The following is a 21,657-nucleotide window of genomic DNA, read 5'->3' on the forward strand; positions in this document are numbered from 1 at the left end:
TGTATTTCAGTCTTTCCTATTTTAATAAGGACTAGTAGAGAGGGTGGTTACTATTTATGGGAACTTGTTATTTTTAAGTTTGTTATATGAGCTTGAAATGTTCTCATTTTCTATAGGAAGGTTCATTTTAAAGTTGTAAGCCTACCATAAAAATCTTATTACACAAGCATAAGTATCAGAGAAATAATTTTTCAAAGATGTATTTGGCTGATTCTATGTATATTGTTAGGGTCTGTTGTCCCTAGGTATTAAATTTGAGCATCTAAAACCTTCCTAGGTGGCATACAATTGCCTATTTAAGAAAGGCTTGAGCATTCTCTAGGATAGCTCTGGGCAATTGTTGGTAGCTTGTCTTGAAAGTTTTTGTGATGAAGGCACCCATGTGGGTTAACATATTGTACTTATGAATTCTATAATTCCACATTTGTGGTGCAAATAAGAAGTCCACATTTTGCTCTTACATTTTCTATTATTTCTATGTTTCTTTTATAAGTTTATGATATTAACGGGAGCTCCCTGCTTCAAGTGGTATCAAAGCTAGAGTTCTTGAGTGTGTGGATAGATCACCGACTGTGAGGTAGTTCGCACTAGAATCATGGTTTGGGCTGAGCGTGTAGAAAGATCACTGATTGTGAGGTAGTTTGCACTAGGGTTTCAGCAGAAGCATGAAAATGCCTCCACAAAGAGAGCATGGAAAAGGAGTTGTAGGTCTTACACCTGAGGGTTTTTGAGCCCTCCAAAGATAAATGAAAGCATTGGAAGAACAAATGCATAGAAGAATGAATCTTCCCATAAGAGATGAAAGCGAAGATGAGGATGAAGTAGAAGAAAATGCTGAAGCAGAGACAATTCTAAATCTAGAGGAAGAGAGGATTTTTAGGGCCATCTCCAAGATTGAAAAAGACCTAAGTTTGAGGTTCCTACATTTTCAAGAAATCTTAACCCAGAGGAGCTGATCGATTGGATCAATGAACAAGAGGAGTATTTTGAGTATGAATATATTGATGATCCTGATAGGGTCAATTTTGTGAAGGAAAAACTAAAGGCAGATGCAAAGATTTGGTGGTAGGAGGTTCAGTTGGAGAAAAATAGAAAGGGAAAAAAAAATCACTAGATGGGATTGGATGAAAGATATAAAGCAACAATTCATTCCTGTGGATTATGAGCTTGATCTATTGAAGAAAATGTGAGGGTTGAAGCAAGCAGGAAAATCTGTTCAAGAGTATACCGAAGAGTTCTATCGAGTTCTCATTAGAACCAACCATTTAGAAGTTGATAAGGAGAAAGTCACTTGTTATCTTAACGGGTTAAGGCCAAGCATTCAGGATGAGCTAAGTCTAGTTCGAATGACAAGTATTGAAGAGGTATACTAGTTTTCCCTAAGAGTTGAGGAGAAACTAAGAAAGAAGTTTGACAATAAGAATAATGGAAGAGGTCATGGTGGAAGATCTTATGGTGGTCATAATGATTATCAAAAGAAAAAGGATGAGGCTAGAAGTAGTAGTCAAAACTGAAGGGGAAACAATTTTAATAATTTCCATGATCAGAACAGTAGAGATCAGAGAGGAAGAGGTCAAGGAAAAGGATTTGGAAGAGGAGGTTTCCGTGGAAAATGTTTTCACTATAAAGAAGAAGGGCATAGAGCATTTGAATATACCTAGCACCAATGAAGGACAAATCAAAGAACATAAGGTTAGGAGAGAGTTGCACATTCAGGCAAGAGTTGCACATGTTGATGAAGATGCCTAATCCTCATATTCTAAAGATGTTGAAAGAGGAGAAGTCCTAGTTAACCGAAGAGTCTTGCTGAGTGGTGAGAATGAACCTGAATAAAGAAGGAGCTTATTTCACACAAGGTGTGGATACGAAGATAAGTATTGTGATGTGATCATTGATGGTGGAAGTACTGACAATCTAGTGTCAAAAACAATGGTCACCAAGTTGAAGTTGAAAAGGTAGAAACACCCACATCCATACCATATTTCTTAGTGCAAGATAACCATAAGGTCATGGTCAATGAGTAGTGCTCAGTGAAGTTCAAGATTGGAAGCTACTAGGATGAGGTACTATGTGATATCATACCTATGGACATATGTCATATGTTGTTGGGTAGGCTATGGTAGTTTGACATGTATGATGTACATGATGGGCGAGCAAATACCTACACTCTAAGGATGGAGTGAAACATAAGTTGAAGCCATTGAAGGATAAAGAAGAAAAGGTATGTAGTGTTGCCAAGATATGTTTTGTTGATGGAAAATAGTTTCTTAAAGGTATGAAGCACGAACATATGTGTTTTACTATAATTCCTAAAGATAGTAAAGAAGAAGTAGAGGAGTACCTATATAAGTTGTAGATATATTGAGAGAGTTTTTTGATATAGTATCAGATAATGTACCTGAAGGATTGCCACCAGTGAGGAAGATCAGTCACTAGATAGATTTGGTTCTAGGAGCTAGTTTTCCAAACAAGGCAACACACAGAATGACACCAATAGAACGTGAAGAGTTGAACATGCAAGTTCACGAGTTCTTGTAGAAGGGGTTGATTTGAGAGAGTCTGAGTCTATGTGCTGTACTAGCAATATTAGCATCGAAGAAGAATGGAGAATGGAGGATATGCATAGATTCTCACACTATCAACAAGATCACAATAAAGTATAGATTTCCATTGCTAAGGATAGATGAATTATGGACTATTTGAATGGAGCTGAGTATTTCACAAAGATATATCTAAAGAGTGGGTACCATCAGATTTGTATTAGAGAAGGTGATGAGTGGAAGATTGCTTTCAAGACAAGGGAATGATTATATGAGTGGTTAGTCATGCCTTTTGGGCTAACTAATGCACCAAGCACTTTCATGAAGGTCATGAATGAGGTACTGAAGGAGTTTTTGTGTAAGTTCATCATTGTTTACCTAGATGATATATTGATCTTTAGTAAGACGTTAGATGAGAATTTGATTCATATTCACAAGGTGTTTGATAAGTTGAGGGAAGAAAAGTTGTTGATAAACCTGAAGAAGTGCAATTTTGTAAAGAAAGATATGGTGTACCTGGGATTTGTAGTCTCAGGAGAGGGTCTGAAAATGGACCGAGAGAAAGTGAAGGCTATCCTTGAATGGCCTACTCCAAGGAGTGCAATAGAGGTAAGATCTTTTCATGGATTGGCTACATTTTATAGAAAGTTCATAAGAAGTTTTACTAGTATTTGTGGAGCCTTGACTGAAACAATGAGAGGGGATAGGAAAGAGTTTAAGTCAACTGTAGGAGTAGATAAGAGTTTTAATCTGTTGAAACAAAAAGCAACTTGTTTTAGCTCTTCCTAATTTTAACAAGGTGTTTCAAGTAGACTGTGATGCTAGTGGTACTGCAATAGGAGCTTTTTTGAGCTAGGAAGGTAGACCTATTGTTTATTTTAGTGAGAAGTTGAATCATGCAAAAATAAAATATTCTATTTATGATTAGGAATTTTATGCTATAGTTAAAGCATTGAAGAAGTGGAGACACTATCTTCTTCCTAAGGAGTTTGTTTTGTATACTGATCATCAAGCTTTTTAATATTTGTATATTAAAGGAAAATTGAACCAAAGGCATTTAAAGTGGGTTGAGTTTTTATAGAGGTATACATTTTTTTTGAAACATAGGAGTGAGAAGTTTAACAAAGTTGTAGATGGTCTTAGTAGAAGACAAATTTTACTGATAGAAATGCAAATAGAGGTGGTTGAGTTCAAGGAACTTAACACATTATATCCAGATGATCTTAATTTTGGTGAAGTGTGGAAGGTTGGTACAAAACCTGTTACACTTGATAGGACAAAGTGGTTGGAATTCATGATCTAGGATAATATGTTGCTCAAAGGAAGCCAGTTGTGCATTCACAGAAGTTCAATAAGAGAGAATCTCATCAAGGAGAAGCATAGTGGAGGATTGGCTGGACATTTTTCCAGAGATAAAACCATAGCTTTTGTTGCTGAAAATTATTACGGTCCACAATTGCAGTAAGATGTGATAAAATTTGCACAAAGTTGCAGAGTATGTCAAATGGCAAAAGGATTGGAGCAGAATATAGGGTTGTATCAGTCATTACTTGTACCAAAGAAGCCGTCGGAGGATATCAGCATGGATTTTGTTCTTGGATTATTGAGGAAACAACACGAGTATGATTCTATTTTTGTGGTGGTTGACAAGTTTTCAAAGATGATAATTTCATTCCTTGCAAGAAGACTAGTGATGCTATTCATGTAGCAAAGCTATTTTTCAAAGAAGTGGTGAGATTACATGGTTTGCCAAAGAGTATAGTTTTAGATCAAGATACCAATTTTTTGGGGTATTTTTGGTGTACATTATGGAAGAAGTTAATGATAGATTTAAAGTTTAGTTCATCACATCATCCACAGATTGATGGATAGACAAAAGTTGTGAATCACAAGTTACGAAACTTGCTAAGATGATTAGTTGGAGATAAACCAAAAGGATGGGATATGATTTAACCATAAGGAGAATTCACATATAATAATTCTATCCATAGTATAAGGCTAAGGTAGATTTGAAAAGGAGATATAAGGAATTTCAGATTGGAGATGAAGTCATGGTTCATTTGAGAAAAGAGCATTTTCTAGTGGGTACATATAATAAGTTGAAGATGAAGAAGTTTGCACCATGCAAGATAGTGAAGAGACATGATTCTAGAAATGCGAATGAAGTGGAGTTTCCCACTGAATTGAATATTTCACCAGTATTTAATATTTCAGATTTGATAGAGTATTATGAAGGAGGTGATGGAGATGAAGTTTCAGAAGCACAGTGGAGCATTCTAGTAGCTAGTTCGGCCATAAAGGAGAATGAGGAGATACTAGACAGTCGTGTTGGAAAAAAGTTCTAGAAATGGAACTTATGAGGAATATCTGGTCAAATGAAAAGGGAGACTAGTTGAGGATTCATCATGGCTAGAAAAGGAGGAGGTTAACCATCTTGGTTTTCCTTTGGACACCTGAGACATGATGGGGTCACTTCTCAAATTACTCTGGGTGTCTAATATAGGAGCATCCTGGGTGTAAGAACAATCTTGCATCACCCAAAAATATTTGTATTTCAGTCTTTCCTATTTTAATAAGGACTAGTAGATAGGGTGGTTACTATTTATGGGAACTTGCTATTTTTAGTAAGTTTGTCATATGAGCTTGGAATGTTCTATTTTTTTATAGGAAGGTTTATTTTAAAGTTGTAAGCCTACCATAAAAATCTCATTTCCCAAGCATAAGTATCAGATAAATAATTTGTCAAAGATGTATTTGGCCAACTCTATGTGTATTATTAGGGTTTTTTGTCCCTAGATATTAAGTTTGAGCATCTAGAACCTTCCTGGGTGACATACAACTATCTATTTAAGAAAAACCCAAACATTGTCTAGGACAACTTTGGGTGATAGTTGGCAACTTGTCTTGTAGATTGTTGTGATGAAGGCACCCATGTGGGTTAGCATATTGTACTTATGAATTTTATAATTTTTCATTTGTAGTGTAAATAAAAAGTTCACATTTTGTTCTCGCATTTTCTATTATTTCTATGTTTTTGTTATAAGTTTATGGTATTAAGGGGAGCTCCCTACTTTAGAGTCCTTGTTGTAGATTTGGATATCTTGATGAGAATTCTCATTCCCCACTCTTGGTCTACTTGGCAGTTTGCTACTTGAGAGTTATTGCACATTATTTCTCTCAGGTACATTATATTTATGCTTGTCTTTCATGGATATAGATCTTGAGCTATTGTATGTGAGCTAGTTCTAGAGGGTTCATTTGAGAGATGGTTTAGCATTGGTTATCTCCATGTGCATATGTTGTCACTATGTTGGTTAAGTTTGGGAGATGGCTTTATATTGGGCATATTCCTTGGTTTAGGAATGGTTTATGAGTTTGATCTTCTTGTGATAGGACTACATCCATGATTAGATATATGGTATGGTTTGGGTGTTGTGGTGGCTTATTGTTGGGGTTTTATGGAGGAGATCATACTTGCATAGTTTACACCAAGAGGTTTGTGTAGAAGGGCATGATACAGGTCATGACTTGCATGGTTTCTCTTTGGTCTTGGTTATCTTCTTGGATGTTTGGTTTCACTTGCATTAGATTTGAGATTAGTTGGAGATTGTGATCACTATTTTGTTCTCATGTATGTCATGTGAGAGATGACATGGTTATTCCTTTATCTCTTTCCTCTATTGGTTGTGGAGAGTTTGGGAGACTATTGGAGATTTTTTATGAGTGTTTTTCTTGCACATTATTGGTTTATGTATTGTGGATGTCCTTGATGCTACATGGATTCACTTCTTTGAGATGTTTTGAGTGGATTAATTATATATTTGATATTATCCTTTGTAGTGGGAGCTTCTTAATATACTTGTGGCAGGTATTGCTCTTGAGGCTTGTAATTACAGGTTTTAGATTGGATATGTTGATGATGCAAGATTCACTTGGTATACCTTCGGAGGTATGGATAGTTGGATGGTTTGGCACTTGTTGCACGGGTGTTATTTCAGCTATGGATATTTTGACAATTATGGATACATGTGATTATCCTTGGATCAAGTTTTTGTGCTTGGCATTTTAGTTGGTATAGGATTTTATGATCTTCTAATGTGATAGGTTGGGTGGCTTTCTCTTTGGATGGCTTCTATGTATGTCTGGTGGCAGCCGCATAATAGAAGGTGTCTTCATTCATGTTTGAGATTCTAGATACTTTGATTTTGTTGCGGGTACTAGGATGGAGCACTTCATGTACTTTGATCCATGATGGTGGATGTGCTAGGAGGGATTGTTCCCTTGTTCATTTATGTGGCTACAAATTGACCCTATGCAATGCATACAACAAGTAGGAGATTGTTGACATAATGGGTGTTCCACAAATTGCATAATATTGCTATATTATATTATTTTATTTTATTTTGCAATGTTGCATCTAGATGGATGTGCAACATTTAAATATTCCCATGGAATATACTTGATGAGTTTTATTGTAACATTGTGATAATATTTCATGTAATTATTTAATATTGGAGAAAAGAACTAAATTTCCAATATTAAATGTGGGGTCAATGGGTTAGGTAGCACATGATTTATGTAATACCTCTTGGTGGTTTTATGAGACTTGCTACTATATAAGCAGCCACAAGGGTAGTTGTTGGTGTGAGAAAGTGAGAAGAAGAAGGGAAAAAGACAAGAGTCGAGCGAGACAAGGCTTGACAGGTTAGCCAAGGGAGAATTTGTGAAGGTTGGAAGCATGGCATGGGATGTGTGGATTCATGCTTGTTCACATAGATTGCTTGGTTGTGGCTATGGATTTGAAGGCTTCCATGGTTTTATTGTAATGATATTTTTTGCTGAATAATACATGGTGATGGATGCTTTTGGAGGCTGGGTTTTCCCTTAATGAGGGTTTTCCAATGTATATCTTATGTCACAATTTTTGTGGGTATGTTGTCTATTCTCTTGCATGTGGATTTCAATTGCATATTTATTTCAGATTTGTTATGGGTTATGTGGAATCGGTTATATTCTTTGTTGCAAGTTTCCTTACACTTTGACTGGATGAAGAGTTAGACCAGTGGCAATAAGATGGTTACTATATTGATATACCTTATTGTTAGATTGATAATCAATTAAATGAATCTCATTCTTAAGTACTCTAATTTTCTTCAAATATGTTCCCTGTACAACAACAAAACCTACATATAGGCCAATCAAATAAGTCAATAAATTTGAATTCATAAAAATATAAATGTACATAAACATACATGATTCAACTATATACTAATTTGTGGGAAACATAATTCCATCACTTATTTCAGTCTTTGTTAGCTTCTCTCTTTGTATGGTACAACACAATAAATAATAGCTAACACATTCTACATTTCCAAATTTTGCCATGACTGCAAAAACATTGCCTACACAAAGTATATGCATATAAATTCCATGTGTGATGTATATATATACTAATAATAATAATAATAAATTAACAAAAATTATGAAATACATACCAACTATGATCAATCTTGAAATATGGTCATAATCACTAGAAACCAATTGGATATCATCATTGTTTTCATCCTCAAACTCATTCGTATTGATAACATCTAGTGACACCAAAGTCCATTCACCCACATATCCACGTTCTTAATTAATGCAACCATCATAGTTTTCAACAATGCAATCAGGAAAAAAACATGAGTATTCTCTTATGTACAATGATTACACATTACTATCTGTACTCATAATTGAATGCAAAGATCATGTCTTCTCTACCCTCTTGCATGCATGCATTGATCTTCTATCGGCACCTGGATGTAAGGTCCATACATACATATACAAAATGAGTTTTAAACACGTATGTGTACCTTAATTTAGTTATCACATTTAATGTATTATATGTAATATTGATTCAATTATAATATTCAAATTAATTTATACCTAATACCTCCCAAAACACTCTAAATGGTATGACTCTATCTGCTTGTGATGATGTGTACTCTATATTTGCTGGCACTATAAAATGTGTTTTGCATTGCTCAACTGCATCATGAGCATTATTAATGTGATATCCTTTATAGTCCATTTGATAATTTTTCTTAAAGCACATTTGAGACAAGCTCCTACACCATCATCCTCACCCTTTCCATGTCCACTCTTGAAAAAACTCCAAATGTGTGGTATATTAAGGTATTGATGATATCTAAGTAATTCATAAAATGGTCTAGCTAATTTAAATTGTGCTACACATCCATTTGACCATACAAAACATTTTTCCATTTTTATGCCTTTTTTTTTCAAATAATAAAAAATTTTCTTAAAATAATGTCCCATAAAATGTGTGTCATATTCTTTGTCATCACTAATGTAAAAGTGATACTCTTTTTTAATGACTCGTGCTTGATCTATACTTTCCACACCATCTAAATCAATTTGTGCATGTCGATAAGACACTTGAACCATAATAGTAACTTGCTATGTATAGAAGTATTCCGCTTGAAGTTGTTTTTGAGAAATGAAGTAGTAATTCTCTACAAAGTCAACAATAGATAAAATTGTCCCAAGTGGGAAAGTTTCTCTTAGTGTTTGAAGCTGTTTTTCTTGTCACTTAGCAAAAAAAGCATGACATATATACGGTTGAATCAATTTATGAAAATTTGACATAAATTCTCCAATGGGTATGTCATCCTCTACATATTCCAACCTTGTTGATTCTTTTCCAACTTTTGTTTCTGACTCTATGTACTTATATCTCTTACATTTTATGATCCTTGTCATATTAGTATCTTCATATCTCAAAGGAAATTTGTTTAGGTTACCACATGTTTCACAAGTTCCTCTTATGCAATCTATTTCATATATTGCATGATCATTTGGTTTGTCACGTAAGATTGATGTTATGATTTGGCTTGGTCATTTATGAAAAGAATTTTGAGAACTACCACTTTCTTCTATCATCTTTCTAAACCCTTGATAGTACAAATCAAATTCAACATGATATTGACAACAACATGTTTCAAAAGATCTATTTATCTTCAAAAAATAAGGTTTTAATCTTTCAAACATTGTTTTTCCAATCTTTGTGTCCGGATTTAAATTACAAAATGAGAGATACAATTCATGTTGTGTGACACCCAACCAATGTTTTGCATGTTGAAGATACTCCTTAGGCCCAATCCTGTGCCTGGTGACATCTCTTCTATTTGATGAAGGATGAGTGTTATCAATCTAAAATTGAATTACTAAGTTCTTAACTGTTTCCACAATCCTATCAGATCGAGGAACTCTACACATTAGCACCAAATTTCTTTCTAATGTACTATCATCCAAATTGTTTCTTCTTTTTAGATAATGTAATATCGTCTTTCAACTATACCCAATATGAGATGATAGTGAAGAGATCTATCTTTTTCCCCATTATTTCTTATTTTAAAAAAATGTCAGTATTACTCTTCGTGCAATCGATTTATCTGTAGATCTAGTTTTTTTTCCAATGGAATGTAACCCTTTCTTAATACTTTCAATAATATATTTTTGTAGTTTAGAAGTCTTCCTCTTTTTTACACTTGTATCTATACCCAATAGTTTCAATGGCTCTTTTAATTCATCTTTAAGAAGTGAAATTGATAATAGTTGAGTTTTCTCCACTGTATCAAGATTCTCAAATTGTGTAATTATTTCTTTAGAATTTTTATTCAATTTCCTCTTCATAGTATGTGTTGTTTAACTAGCATATTCTCTCAATTTTTCCACATCCATTTCAATTAAATGATCTATATTTCTATGATTAATTTTTTCTCTTCAAACTTTGAGCTAGATTAACATTCTCATTTGATGTTTGATCTTGGGCTACAAGAAAAATTAAAATAAAGACTTCAGATACAACTTCTCCCTAGGGTCCACATATGTGTATACACATAACAAATGAACTAAATTAAATACAATTTTATCCAACCTTTAGATGGTCCTTCTTTGATATCCATTTCTTCATCTTCAATTTCCTCATGTCCAACATTTTCATCATCTACTACTACACATGCATGATATAACAAATAAAATCAAACAAGTTTGTAAGGGGATTTGTCTCTAAAATTAAAAATCAAAGATATAAAGTTTGCCTCTAGATAGGTAGAAATCTAGAGAGAGATTGTACTTGTGAGAGATGCATGCATACATGCATGTTTAAACTTGGGATGAACCTTCTCCAACCTTAGTAGAATGTCCTATTTCACTACGTCCTAAATAAATTCATAATTTAAAACACAATAGTTAAAATGTACCCTAATTCTAAATATTCATAATTTAAAAGCCATAATGTAATAAACCCTAATTATAGATATTCATAATTTAAAAACCATGATGTAATAAACCCTAATTCTAAATATTTATAAACTAAAAACCATAATGTAATAAACCCTAATCCTAAATATTTATAGTTTAATAAAAACTAGTCCTAAATATTCATAATAAACAAGAGCTCTTTGCAAGCTACAGTCCCTACCTTTTGGGAAGGAGAGGTATGTTTTGTTTTGGGATTGCAAAGGCAAGTAACTTGAAATCTGTCCAATGGAAACATGTAATCTATTTTATGAAGCAATGGAAACAACTATTAAGACTTTGGCTGGTAATTTAGTTTTTTAATCTTTAGTGGATACTATAGAAGGTAGCTGTGAATGAGTTGCAATTGATGTGAAGATTATAATTATGTTTTAGCTGATTTAGTTAAGAAATAGAGCATTTGAAAGATGAGGTACAAAGGAAGAAGTTTGCATACAACTATTAATAATGTCAAAATTATATTATGTTGTGCTTTGTAAACATCTAACAAATATATACATGATTTTTGGTATATAACCATATAGCATATATATACAAGAGTCACATGGTTTCTCTATTTTTTTTGAAAATATAAAAATGCAACTACAAGTATGATTTTAAACTACAATGAAAATTTGGCAAAGTTCATATATTCAGTAGGTTGTTGTGTGGAAGCTGAAATCGATATGCTTCCAATTTGTATGTTGTGCTATAATTGCCCTAAAATTGGCCAAAAGTGTTGTCCAAAATTGTGGCATTGGTTGCTTTTGATATCAATGGTTTCCTTGCACAGTTGGAATGTGGTGATTAGAGCTATAGAGTAATGCAATGTGAATGATATAATGAAATGTTAACCTCATAATGGTTTTTGACACTTGAGTGCCAATACACTTACCTACTTTCTATATTGGAGCTGAGTACACCATGCATGCCGAGCAACAACAAATGCCGAGTTAGGAAAGACTTCAGATGTCGAGTGAAGATCAGATACCGAGTGTTAACAAGTGTTGAGTAACATAAGATTCCGAGTGTTAACAAGTGTCGAGTAACATAAGATGTCGAGTGTTAACAAGTGCCGAGTAACATAAGGTGCTGAGTGATACAGTTTTGTTTAGGTGCCGAGCTATCCAGAAAATAGCATGTGCCGAGTATCAACAATACTTCAGGAGCCGAGTAACTCAGAATATCAACATAAGAGTTTGTAATTGCACAAACTATAATGCAAATAGTTTTTGCAGCCGACATAAGGTAAATCTCGAAGGATTTAATGATAAGATCGAATCTTTTATTTTTCCTATGCAATCTACATGCAGCCAATAAGAAAAATGATGAAGGCATGCAACCAATAGAAGAAGTGCAAATAATAAGTGGAAAATGAAGATTGAATATGGATCATAGATCCATACCTAACCCTAAATTCTCAAATGTCTTTATAAGGAAGATGAAATTTCATTGTAAAACAGTGAGTGGACATACAAGGGTGCACAAGGAAATCTATTTTTAGAAGCGAGGGTTATCAGATCACAAAAGGATCAAGATCAAAGAAAGCAAAACAGGTGCCTGCATTCAGTAATCAAGGATTGAAATCTATCAGGTTCATTATACCTAATACTTTTTAGCAATTGTATTAGAATGAAAATCCTATGGTGATAGGTTAGCTTAATAGCTACTTCGTAGATCCTTTAATTAGGTGATTAAATCCTTTAACAGGGTGACACTTCATGTAAAGTGTTTGAAAAGCCTCTAACTAGGTCACTATTAATATAGTGTAAAGCCTTTAACAGGGCAAACCATCAGAAGTGGTTGAACAATATTGCTGCAGTAATTTTTGTGGGTATCATCCCCACCCTAGTTTTACCTTCTTATTCCTGGAGGGTTTCTAGGTTACCAAATTCCAGTGTTATGAGTTGTTGATGCATGTCTTAGTTTCACGTTTACTTGATGTATTTACATGCATGCAATTTACTTTCAGTTAAAAGTTTTATTGGTTAAATTGTGATACTTCTGATTCACCCCCCCTCTCATAAGTATTCTTTCCATATTTGAATATTCCAACATGAAATACTATATAGAATTAAAGACTTAGAAATATTCAAGTGTATGGCTATTTTTATGGTAATGCTAATTATACCTTGATGTCTTCTATTAGAGTTTTGGATAATTGTTTTGAAGGCCATATGCTACCTATGTGCCTAGTAGTTTGATTGTATTTGTGTGAGTTAAATTTGACTCTAGCTAGTGGAAATAGTACATAAATATTTGCAAGTGATTCAAAAGTTGATGGATTAGTTGGAAACATATTAGTTGGCTATATTTTATGAAGAAAAATTTAAGACAACTAAATCCAAATACTAGGACTACTTCCCTCTTTTTCCTGGTGTCCTAGCAAGTAGTTGGAGACCCTATGTTATGTTCTATTTCCATGATCTACACTGCTAAATCTGCAAGAAAGATTCAATAGTTATTGCATGAGTAAGTGTAATGTATTAGATGAATTTTGGTTGTTGATTTAGCAATGTAGGAAATGATTACCAAGCTGATTTGGCATTTGTCACTTGAAAAAGGGTCATTGTGAATCTTTGTACATTTGGCATGTAAATTGAACGACCGAGAAATATTTTTTGCAATGTCTATCAATGGTGGTTAAATCTATTTATTTTGATGATTAAATATATATATTTAGGGTGATATGTCCTGCAAAATTTAGTAAGCGAGTGCATAACTATGAATCTTATTGAAACTTATGATTTGTGTAAAAAGATCTAAAACAAATCTTACAGAGGATGACTTTCTTTAAGAAAGCAATATGACAGAGGTAATGGATCTTTAGTGAGAGTTTGGATTTTTTTCCCTCGAGATTGACATGGAGCAATACAATTTGATGATTTGTTAAAGCTATAGTTTTTTGGATTGAAATTTCTGAAAAATTTAGCGAAGGAGGACAAGAAAGGTAAGTAAAAGCTATAGTTTTTTTTATATTCAAATTTTTGAAAAATTTGGCAAACGAGGACAAGAAAGGAAATATGTTGTGGAAGGTTTTGGTTTTGGATATATATGGTAAATTTTGATTGCTGATATACTTAGGCTTCTGTGTGCTAAACAACAAGCTAGGTATCATACCCAAGCATACATCAGGATAGTGAATAGAGAGATTAAATGTTGCGGTAAAATGATCTTGTCTACACCGTGAGCACAATTTTACACAAATCATTGAATTTTGAAAATAAAGAATTTATCCCTTATGCTCTAGTTTCATTTTGTAGTTTTCTAAGCAATCCCAAAAGAGGAGAAAATTCATCATAGAGCTCAAATCACGCTCAAGCACACTTCAACTCAGTGAGCAATGTTCCAAAAAATTGCAATTCGCCAGCATAAAACAGTCAAAACCCAAGTATAATTGATCAAACTTTTTCAATTTTTCCATATTCACTACTATACCAGACGAGCAACGAATGTCATTTTATGCTACAAGAGTAATAGGAAATTATGGTAGGAAACTCTATAAATTGCTTAAGTTAGAATCAAAATCATCTAAAATTGTGAAATGTATGCCTAGGTGAGAGGGCCATTTACTACATGCGTATAGGTATCAAGCTTCCAGTCAAGTTGAGGAAGGAAGGATGGAAGACCCATAAATACATGCTTGTAGCCTTCTCCCCAACTGACAATCTACCCTTCAACCCTTACATGTGGAGAAGTGGTCCAATGTTCTTAGAGTTCAAGGATGTCAACCATAAATGACAAAAAATATGTCCAAAAACATCATCAATTGCAATGCCCAAATGACTTTTCATATGAACAAAAATTTCTAGATGTCAATGAAAGATAGAGCTTGGTCACAAAAAGGTAGAGGCTAGAGGTGGGGAAAGTTACCAAAGTCATACTTGTTATTTTCATGGACATTCTCTTGTTATCTGCTTGAAGCATGACCATAAATTTCCAAATCCTTCCCAAAACATTCAATAGCAAAAATATGTGTCACACAAAAAGAAAGGAAAGAAAACTTAATCATATACATGTGTCATGTGCTTCATCTCCGAACCTTCAATATTTGTTACTTGCTAATATGAATACTACTTGCTAATACAAAAACTAAATGGGTCCACTTCATTTCATCTACCTACAATGTCAGTGCTGCAATCACATTTATTGCAACTTTTTCTCTACCAACTTCCTTCTGACTACACAACAGAAGTGAAATTTGTTGTTAAAGAAACTCCCTCCTTTCTTAAAATGCTCAAATTACCCAAGACCTTGGGTAGGTGAAGAGAAGTCACTCTAGAAACTTCCTCAGAGCATCACCTTTGAATTTTGCTCTACATTTCCAAAAAAAATTTGTTTACCAAAAATCAGATTAAACCCATAAATTGCCATCAGACCAATGAAAATTAGTATATGATAATAGAATGTTTTTAATCTAACCTTAAAAACTTTAGAATATGTCATTTATTTCTTTTCCATAAATGAATTAAGGGGGGAAAATGAGAACATAAGTTCCCTGCCTTATATATAAGGCAGGGACTAATAAACCCATAATATTAAGTTAATAGTAACCCTAAGCTTATATTTACCATATTCTTAATTGGATAAACCTTAGTCCTAACTATATACATACAAAAAGTCTACAATATGAAATTGCACACTATATGAACTAAATATGCATTGGAAAAACTATTGCACATGTACATACCTTGCCTCATATAGCATCCTACTAAAGTTTTTCGATGACTTTCATCTTCTTGTTTGTCAATTCTTCTTCGTGAATATTTACTTTCTCTTTTACCTTTATTGCCCATGTTGCAATTTTTTTTTCTTCCAAAATTTGAAAACAGACAAGTTGCAAAATATTTCCTCCCTCCCAATTAAAATGTGAATTATTTGGTTGGATTTGAATATTACAATTGAACAAAAATGAAATTTATTTATATGAAAATTTTTATTTTAAAAAAAACACACTTGTTCTTTTACCAACTGACTCTTATGTGTGCTAATCTAGACTTTGCAAGCACTCATGTTTAAGAGACAATGTTCAATTCCAACTTGAAGCGCCAACAAAAGTAAATCGATCGAAGAATGCAAACAAGAAGAAGAGTTAGGGTCAACAAAAGAAAACTCGCGTGCCCGGAGGCCCTCCACGTCAAGTATCAATTAATTTCCTTTAAAGCATTCAAGAGTTGGTGTGATTTTGTTTTAAGCCCAAAGCAAAGATGTGTGAGACTCGATTTGTCAAGCATGTGCCCAGAGGCCCTCCATGTCAATAGTTGTTCAATTTTAGTGCCCAAACTTGAAGTGTGATCGATTTAATCTAGAGTTTTGGTCATTTAAATTTTTTGATAAAGTTAAAGCAAACGTTCAAAGACCAAGTGAGTGAGTTAGATTGTGGAACATTTAACACCTTTTTCAAGTAGACCCATCCCCATAAATGGCGCTAAGATTGCAACCAATGGTTGAATTGATGGGTGATTAGAAAAGAGGTGAGTCCAAGGAACTACTCAAATTGATTTTTGCAAATTTGTATTTAACTTAACAAAGTTTCTTAAATGTCCAAAAATCAAACTTTACCTAAATTGCATGTGGAAAAGAGATTTGTTTTGTTCAATTTTAGAAGCTCCAAATGAAGTGTTTGATATTGCAATGGTTAATTGATCCTTGGCATTCAAGATTGGATTTGTTGTTTTAATCATGCACTCAAGGAAAATTTGATTTTAATCCATGGCATTCAAGAGTGTGTTTAGCAACATGCATTCAAAGACAAGTGATTAAACATTCAAGTTTTTTCCTTTGAGCATTCAAGATTGAGATTTTGTGTGTTGTTTTAAGAACTTTGAAGTGCTTTGTTTTAACCTTAGATCATTCAAGATTGTTTTGGACTCAAAAGTGAAAATGACTCTTTGGAATTCGGTTTTCATTCAAGATTTTGTGTTCTAGTTTGCATATTTTAAGCCCAAAAATGATATTCCTAGATTGTTTTGATGCATGAAAAACCTAAGAAACATTCAAGATTTTGCAACAAGACATTTGTTTGGAACAAATAAGAAAGCTTTTAGGACAATTTTTGGCAACCATTTAGGACTCTTAGTTTTCATGAGATTTTTAAAAGAACTCTAAAATATTTGCAAATGAGGTTCATTTTATCCTTGATTGATGCTTTGAGTTTGATTTAGATTTTAGTGTGCACTTAGTGTTGATTTTGAACCTTTTGAAATGGAAATTTGAAGTTATTTTTAAATTTCCAAAAATGAAGTGTTCCTAACTTTGCATGAATGCATCTAAAACCTTGATGTTGCAAGGATGCAAATGATTGAATTGGTTTAGTTTCACTTGTTAAAAGGCTTTTTTTTTTTTTTGCAAATTTTTAGTTTTTAATGGATTTAAGTATGATTTAGGGGTTCATTTTAAGCACTAAAAAGAAGTGTGTATGATTTTGCTTCCTTCAAAACAAAATGGCCAAGATCTCCCACAAGAAGAAGAAGAAGAAGTAGATGGAATAAGAAGAATATAGACAAGAAGAGGAAGAAGAATTCCAAGTGCTTTGTCCACCTATAAGCTTGAAAAATTTGCAAATACTATGAGATAGACTATGAGTTCCTTTGTCTTCTTCATGCTCATGTGGACCTACAAAACCAATTTATACAATCCTACCAATCACAAAAATAAGAAAAAATAGCCAAAATTAGCAAATGACATACAAAACTTGACTAAAAAAGCTAATGAAGATGACCCATGCGCGGTCCCACTAGGCGTGCCAAAATGTATATGAGCAATGTTAGTATGCTAATAGAAACCAAATTTAAATAAAGCTTCTACAAACTAAACAAAATTCATAAACTTCAAGATAGACTAAGATGAGCTCTCAATTGAGAATATGAGCCATTAATGGGCTCTCTCAATGAGAAGCTCTCTTGTTGAGTAGCTTTGTCTAAATAGATAGGATGTATGCTCAAGCTTTATGCTTCAAAAAGGGCTTCAAATGGAGTTGGAATTTGGGTGTGAGTGTATGGTTTTGATGTAAAATGGCTTCTTAAAATGGCATTATGACTTTACTTCATGGATTGTGTTAAAATGGCTTGGGAGAGGATTCCTTAAATGGGCAAAGGGCTTGAGGGATCAAGGGCTAGGATGCAAGGATGGGAAAAAGCTTATGGAAGGCTCAGATTGCATGAGAGGAGAGCACATGGATTGTGCTTCCTTATAGCCAATCAGGGAGTGACACATGTCACAGGGTGAGAGGATGGAAGAAAGGGGAAGGATGAGTCAACAAAGGAGGCTCAAGGGATAAAATCTTCATAAAGACCCTCATAATGGCTTGTAAGAGCAATAAAAGGGCTTGGAAGAGTCATTTATGACCTTGTGGGCTTCATAAAGTTTTATGGTTGAGATATTTTGAGGGAGATGAGAGCAATTTCGACTTGGGCTTGATTAGGAGGGTTTTAAGCTTGCTTAGGATTGTGCAAATGATTAGAGGATGGATTAGGATGGTTTAGGATTAGCTTAGGGATAGGAAAGTGGATGACATTTAATGAGGGTGGGTGAAGGAGGAGATATTTGTTAACTTTGGCTTGGGTTAGTAAGTCTTAACCCATGTTTAGGGAATGTGGCAAGGTTAGGAGGGGATTAGGATTAGGTTTAAAGACATCTTCTAGAAGAGTCTAGACTTTGGATGAGGATAAAGACTTTCTAGAATAGTCTAGAACTTCCTAGGATGAGGATGAAGACTTTTTAGAAGAGTCTAGAACTTCTTAGGATGAGTATAAATTAGATTTTTAAGAAATAAATAAAGTTTTATTTATTTCAAGGGTTTGGGTTGAGGAGATATTTATTAAAACTTTTTTAATAAACATGAGGATTAATATTTAATCTTAATTAAATATTTTGAGTTGGGATTAGGGGTAGGAAATGATGGGATTAGCCTTTAATCAAAATTAAAGAAAGATTAGAAGATTTTGGAAGAGGTTAGTGGTCTTAAGGAAATTGGCCAAGTTTTGGGCAAAAAATAAATTTTTTATTTATTTTGGATTTTTTGGTCAATTTATTAATTAAATAATTAATAAATAAGGAAATAATGTTTAAATAAGATTTAAACATTTTTGGGAGGGATTCCTTAATTAAATATTTTTAATTAAGATAAAGGGATTTAATGGGATAAAAATAAATAAATAATTAATTAATTAATAAATGATGATGTCATTAGGAATTTTTCAAAAAATAAAAATACTTTATTTTCTAAAGGTTTTTAGGTGTCTACACCAACTACACTTTCGATCGAAACTACCTAATGTAGTTTCGATCAAAAGTATGGCCAACCCATTTAACCACATGGGTTAGTGTTCTTAGTTTTGATAGAAACTAGACACTTTTGTTTCTATTGAAACTAGTGGTTTCAGTTTCGATAGAAACTTAGTTTCTATCGAAATTAGGTAAATATAGATTTTTCCTAAGTGTAAGAAGATTTACTGCATTTTCATGACTTCCAAGCTCACTTACTAGGTTCAAATGGAGCACTAAAGTCATCTCATTTTGCATGATAGAAGTACTCTGAACCAGCTTTCTAATGACTATGATTTTGCCACATTTTGAATTCTTTAGGTAGACCTTTTACCACGCGAATTGAATAGAGGTTTGTTATAAACAATAAACCTATATATTGGACGCTTGTGGAAAAATAGTAACTAACAGGACAATTTTTTTGAAAAAACTATAGTCTCTGTATTCGAGTCCTCTTTCAATCATTTTTTTTTTTGAAATCGGGTAAATATATAAGAAGTTACATGTGTCAAAAGCCATGTATGTCCAAATTCATGTTAGGTCAACTTTGAACTCTGCTAAAATATGAAATACTAAGGATAAAGATATCAAACCACCTCCATGGTTTTGGCATGGATGTTAAAAAACTATATTCAAAAGACTCATATTGATATCTATTATAGAAAAAAAAGTTGTGTGTCAAAAAAAATGTCAATTTTTGAAAATCAGGTTTTTGATAACATACCAATTTTTGTTGGAGAAAAAATAATTCAGTGAAATCAATTCAAAAAACAAATTAATTTTTTTTTTTGGATTCTACATAGAAAATCTAAAAGACTCTAATTTACCTCATCTTCAAATTCCTAACCGTTAAATAGCAATTTGCATTCGAAAGTGAAAGTTTTCTTGAAAATTCATAGTTCAGTGTCAGTTTCGACAAAAAAGTGTAACTTACTATTATGGGTTCACTCGGTCCATATCAAAATACATCCTCCTCCTTATAAAAAAACCTTATACCTCCCATAATAAAAAAAGGCATATGGCTTCAATGGAGCCCATACTCCATGAAAGAAAGAACCAACTCCTCTCTATGAGGAAAGCTTCTCAATTACAATATTGAGCCCAACTAACACCTTTCACCCAAGGCTTCTCTTCACTCCCAAGGGTGAGTGAAGCCTTTACACCCATTAACAATCAACACTCAAAAAAAAGAAAAAAAGAAAGGAATCCAAGGAAAGTAAATGAAACACAATTTATAATCACTCCAACACAACACAAAACATGATTTCACCAATAACAATAACAATATTACAACACCATTATGAAAGTGCAAAAGAAGGTCATGGCATGGGCACCAACCTTGGTCCAAGCTAAAGGAAAATTCTAGTTGATGAAGAGCTCCCTTCTCCTTAGTCTTTCCTTCCAAAACCCTAATTGTCTCTAAATTTAGAGATTGGGTGAACACCCCACTAGTTTGCCACAAATCCTCTAAAAAGACTCTCTATTATCCCATTTTTGGTAGAGACATCAAGCCCACTATTTCTTACATTGTTGTCCCTTCTAAAAAATAAACTTTGACCAAGTGGGAGTGTGAGGGTACACTCATAGGAAAACCCCAAATTTGAATTGGTTCAAGAGTGTTAAGGGGTTACCTAAGTTAGCTAAGCACCAAAATGGTTAAATTTAGGCCCCTAACATGTTATACTACCATATGGGTGGCTTATTCTAAAAAAATGGCACTTTAGGACCACATTTAGGCCCCCTAGAATCCTTGACAAGTTTGAATTCGAAATTCAATATGATGGTGGCCCATCCTAACACTCTCTCCCAAGTGGGTGTACTTAAACATTTAATGGAAATTAGAGTAAGATTAAGTGATCTCATGACCAAAACCCTAGGTGACATGTCATCAACACATGGATAATTACAAGTGTCAAGTGACACATTAAAACACATTACACATCACCATGACATGTCCCTAATTCATTCATGGATATATATTTATTACACACATGCAAACTTACATTTATGAAACAAACACATCACGATGAGGCTTTGAATCCTTCCAAAGATTCACCTTGGCTATACTATGTGCACATAAGTTTGGACCTTGTTTCCTTGATTAATTTCCATGGTTCAATTCCCTACACACTAAACTCGAGCATTAGTATTCCAATGGAAACCATATAAAAATACATGAATATAGGATCATGCCAATTTTAATATTGCACGATTCACATAAATTAACATATTCAAACTTTCATAATTAACTTTCTTTTTCTAATCATTTTCATATAAAAAGCATTCAAAAAATAAAGATATCAAAATATACATATCAACATTAATTTTTCCCTAACATGATCAAATTTATATTATGAATCACATCATATTCCATTTTCAATCACGGTAATGAAACATTGCATCCATAACTATTAAATCATCAAGCATATGAATTAGGTCGTAGTACATATCATAAGTAAAATCCATAAAAATGTAACTATCCCAACTAGTATCTTTTATTCAATTAAACATGGTGAGATTTCTAACTGTATCTCGATATCATTATAAGATA

This window comes from Cupressus sempervirens, chromosome 8 (genome assembly GCF_028749045.1).
Source record: "Cupressus sempervirens isolate cs-2001-9-10 chromosome 8, ASM2874904v1, whole genome shotgun sequence".
NCBI lineage: Eukaryota > Viridiplantae > Streptophyta > Pinopsida > Cupressales > Cupressaceae > Cupressus > Cupressus sempervirens.